The sequence below is a fragment of the Elephantulus edwardii genome, unplaced genomic scaffold, assembly GCF_000299155.1.
Source record: "Elephantulus edwardii isolate Elephantulus edwardi_28Jun2011 unplaced genomic scaffold, EleEdw1.0 scaffold00149, whole genome shotgun sequence".
Taxonomy (NCBI): Eukaryota; Metazoa; Chordata; class Mammalia; order Macroscelidea; family Macroscelididae; genus Elephantulus; species Elephantulus edwardii.
Window position 1 is genome coordinate 4,961,275 of NW_006399899.1, and position 5,006 is coordinate 4,966,280.

The 5,006-nt window shown below is 39.3% G+C and overlaps 1 pseudogene; it reads right to left on the reverse strand.

Annotated features, from left to right (window-relative positions):
* Nucleotides 1-1,524: 1,524 nt before the first annotated feature.
* On the reverse strand, nucleotides 1,525-2,177 carry LOC102850768 (annotated as a pseudogene).
* Between the last annotated feature and the right edge of the window lie 2,829 nt (nucleotides 2,178-5,006).

Consider the following 5,006-nt stretch of genomic DNA (forward strand, 5'->3'; position numbering starts at 1 on the left):
AAATTATGTGCTTCTTATGTAATGTGACCTGTACTGGGCTTCGGAATCACAAGAGTGTCTAGTTGAAGGCAATAAATACAGTCTGAAATTGTATCTTCCTCAATCTAGGGGCTTGTTGCAGGCTAGACGTTCCCTTTTCTCATCCCTCAGAGTCAGCATGGTCCTCTGGCATTCTCCAAAAGGAGTATCTAAATCTGAAGGTTCAAGTACTTCTAGTATGAGATATAAAGTGGTACAAATCTGGACTCATTTGGAGGGGGGAGTGGCAAAGGAGAAGATGGTCAGCCTCTTGTTTTGTGGTCACGGTATAAAGTCACACTGCCGATCCTGGGAGTGTATAGGAAATTAGGGGGAGATTACTCCTTTCTTTTTAGTGAGTAACTGGTAAAAACATTGGTGCAGTCCTGGGTTCCCGTAGGAACCTGGTAGACACTGAAGAAAGATAAAAATGGATGCCCTTGGGATGGCATAAGTTTTATGGAGTTTGGCTATTTCCTCTAGATTTTCAAATTCATTAGAGTAGGGCTTTTCATAATATTCTGATATTATTGATTTAGTTTAATCTGGTTCTGTTATGATGTTACCTTTATCATTTCTCATTTGAGTTATTTTTATCTTCTCTTTATTGCCTTTTGTTAAATTTGCCAATGTTTTGTCCATTTTATTTACCTTTTCAAAGAACCAATTAATGGGCTTGTTGATCATGCCAATTATTTATTTATTTATCTCCTCCCGCGGCGCCCCCCCCCCCCCCCCCCCCCTCTGCAGCCCCCCCGTTATCTATCTCATTCGTTTCAGCTCTTTTCCTTATAATTTCCTTTCTACTAGAGGCCATGGGGTAAGATTTCTGTTCTTTTTTTATTTTATGGAAGTGTGGAGTTAAAAATTAATTTTTCTTCTTTATTCCTTTTTTTTAATGTGTTTGCCTATTGCTATGAACTGCCTCCTGAAAATGGCCATCACTGAATCCCAGAGGTGTTGGTATGTTGTGTTTTCATTATCATTTTGTGAGAAATTTTCTTCATTTCATTTTTCCATTTCTTCCATAACCCAATCATGTTCTAGCTTCCATGTGGGTGGTTTCCTTGAATCTCATACCCTACCCAGACTGACATGGACAGATGTAGAATACTTGAACAGACTTTTTTGGGGGGGTAGTCTAACTGAAGTCAACAGTTATTTATTGAGTGTCAATTACATACTAGATATTATTCCAAATACTTGGGACACATCAGAGAGCAAACAGATCCCTGACCTGACAGAGCTTACAGTCTAGCATTTCCCACTTCACTTGCACACTGACCCAGGCAAGTCTGTACCTCTCTGTGCCTCAGATGCCAAATGGGAATAATATGCACATTCAGCACAGACCATGGATAACATGCGTACTGTTCTGTAGATGTCAAACAAGACCTTTACCCCTCGCCCCAGCCTATCACTTAGGCAAGAGATAGGGCTGGATGTTGATGTTTCAATAAGAGAGCACATTGGGTTGGAGCTGGATTGTCTGCTGTGTTATGATGGTTACACAAATTGTTGATGCTGCTGCTGCTGCTGTTTCTTGGTGGCTGCTTTGCTGACTAGGTCACTGGCCTTCTTTGTAGCTACCAGTGCTGTCTCTTTTGCCTTTTCCTTGGCTTTGTTGGGCCGTTTAAACAAGTGTCTTAGTAGGGGCTTCACCTTGTAGCTTGGCCAAGATATATTCAAAACCCTTCATAGTCTTGGTCACATTGCTTTTAAATTGAGCCAGACCAAATTCCTGGACAGCTCTGGAGACACCAAAGAAGCTAGAGGAGACCCAGGCTTCTCAGCAGATTTTGGTCCAATCACTGTTATATCAGAGTTCACACAGTAAGCACAACATTCCTCCATCAGCTGGGCATGGTTGATGTTCTAGGTGAAGGTAATCATGGTCTGATTTTGTAGGCCCACAATAGAGTCCTCCAGGATGTACACCGAGTGAGCAACATTAGCAGGAAACAATCGCTCAGTCCAGCAGGGCATCCTGTCAAGAGTCTCTGGAACAGGAGCTTCTGGTCACAGGTAACCTCCTGGTGTACTATGTCTTCCGTCAAGACATGTTTGCTGTAGGGATTTGGGGACCGCTGCCAGAAGGTGGTGAACGTTTGGTCCCAAGAACTCTGGAGCACACTCTGGCCCAGGAAATATTTCATCATTGTCCTAGCTGGGAAGGGCTCAACCGTATTGTGGGCTTGAGGAGTTTTTTAAAGACTTTTAAATTTTCCTTATTCTGACTTTGCGTGCATTAAAGTCTATTTTGTCAGAAATTAATAGTGCTACTTCTCTTTTTTGGTTGTTATTATCTTGATCCTATCCTTCAATTTTAAAGTATATTTCTATTTTTATATTTAACATGATAGACCCCACTTCTTAATGACAGGATGGTAAAAGAGATGCTTCAGTTATCTACGGAAAGGAGAAAAAAACATCCCATCATGAAATATCTTTTCCGCCACTTAATCCTAAGGAAGAGTTGAATTGCAAGCATCTGTGATCACCTGCTGAGGAAAGTAAATGAAACTGTTTCCTTCCTTCTTCAGCATTGCCAGTCCTTAGAGTGTGAGGGAGAGACTGTAATGCCAGTTAACAAAAATCATGGAAAGGGTGGAAAAATTCTTTATTCATAAACAAAGCAGGAATATGAAATAGTTTTTAGGTAATAAATATTTTTTCTAAAGAATTCCTTACTAGAGCAACCAAGTGTATGCTAATAAGAGATGAAATTATTTTTTAACTTGCTTATGGAAAGCACTCATAATAAAACATCCTGTGCTTGAATTATTAAAAACAATGTTGAGTAAAGAATTGCTTAATTTAGTAAATAATTTTAAAGCAAGCCATTATTTTCTCCAAACTTGAATTTGCTGAAAGCACTCCAAGAATTTTATTATCAGCACAACTGCATAATGTAATTGTGCAATTAGTAATACATCTGACACTGTTGGAGAGATTTAGTTTTACTTAGGGCAAGAACTAAATGCCGTTACTTGTTTATTATTTGTTAAGATTGTGTGAGGGATACGGCTCCGTTTTATTGGTTGATCTTTTTCTTCCCCAAATTATCATTTTTTATTTAATCCACTGTATTGTGTATAACTTAAGTCACAGAGAGAAGAACCAGTATATATCAATATTACATATGTTGTTAGAGTTTATGGATTAAAACTGGATTGATTCAGGTTTGAATCCTGGTGTATGTGTCTGTGGTGTGTGACATGGGTGGTGTGGTAGGTGGGTATCAGCAAATGGATATCTTTAACAAACCAAAATTTACTCTCTTACAGTTTAGGAAAGTAAAAAGTCCAAATTCAGAGAGTTACCTCTAAAGGAAGGGCCATCTCTCTGTCAGTTGTGGAATGAAGTCTTGGTTTCCTTCTATAATCCTGATAGATATCTCCATATTTCTTGGCCTTTTCTGATTTCAAGGAGGTTTTCTTGCAAGATCCTGTTTCCCAAAAGATGTCCTCCACTTCTGGTGATCCTTGATGATAGTGTGATTTCTTCATTTCTTTTTTTTTAAATTAAATTTTATTAATTTTAATGAACATTTACAGAGATTTGGGGTTTTCATTCATTCATTGTTGCACTATTTTCACTACCCTCCTCCCCAGTTCGTTCTTCTTCCCCCCCCTTGAAAGTCTGTTTTAATTGTCCAATTGCCACAGTGCTTGTCAAAGTCAGTTCTGATTAGTCTCCTTTGTCAGTGTATCCTTTGCCATTCCCTATCACTCCTCCTTGAGAGAGACTTCACCCTGATTCATAGGGAAAAGGGGACAGCATATTCTCTTAGCTACTTCCTGCTGAAAAGGGATGCTGTAGGTTTCAGGGTGAAGATCTTCTCTCACTACTCTAAAGGGCCCCTTTGGCAATAGGAAACACATAGACTATTATGGAGATTGATTTTGGAATTTAGATGCACTGTTATTAGTTGTGCTTAGCCGTACATGTTCATATCCTTGAAGATGTGATTTCTTCATTTCAACTCACTTTCCTCCCCTTCCCTTTCTGATATTCTAGGCTGCACCCTAGAGAAACTCCCTTTACATCTTGTTAGGTCTTGTGATAGGCTTAAGGAATGTTACATTCTACCATTTATCCTTTTACTTCTATTTGGTTTATCAGATAATACATATGTATAATATGTATAATAATAATAATATGTATAATATCAGATATAATAATATTATATTATATATAAATATTTTGGGGACCATGATACATGACAACCATCTTTCCCTGTCCAAGAACTCCATCTTGTAGTGTTATATTGGGAAAATATGCTCTCAAAGACCACTTTAGAGTGCTAAATCTCTCTCATTGTCATTGAGTTTGGACTGACTCATGGCTGATCCTCCAGGGGATTTTCAGAGGCTGTAAATTGCACAGAGGAAATTGCTCAGCTTTCTGCTATGGAACCATTTGTATACTAATACAGCTGGTGAATTTCACCTGCCTTTGGGTTGGCAGCACAATTCCTTTCCATTGGGCCACCAAAGCTCCCTTCACAGTGCTAAAGAGCAAGGACATCAGTTTAAAGACTAAGATGCAACTGAGTTAAGTCCTAGTATTTCCATTTGCTTTCTATGCACCTGAAAGTTGAACAATGAATTAGGAAGATTGAAGAGAAATCAATGTCTTTGAATTATGGTGCTGGCAAAGAGGTACAGAATATCACAACTGTAAAAAGAGCAGACCAATATGCTTAGACACAGTGCAGCCAGGGTACTCCTTAGAGGGAAGAATGGTGAAACTTGTCTCACATACTTCAGGCATGTTGTCAGGAGGGACCACCAGTCCTGGGAAAACTACATCATGCTGGGAAAGAGATAGAGTCAGCGAAAGAAAGGAAGACCCTCAAGGAGATGGATGCACAAAGGGCCTGGATTTCTTCAATCTGGTATCCTAATTTCAGAGGGGTTCTGTGTGAGGGTGGTGCAGAACACCTGGCTCTGCTCATTTACCTGATGAATGTGGTGAAGGCACTG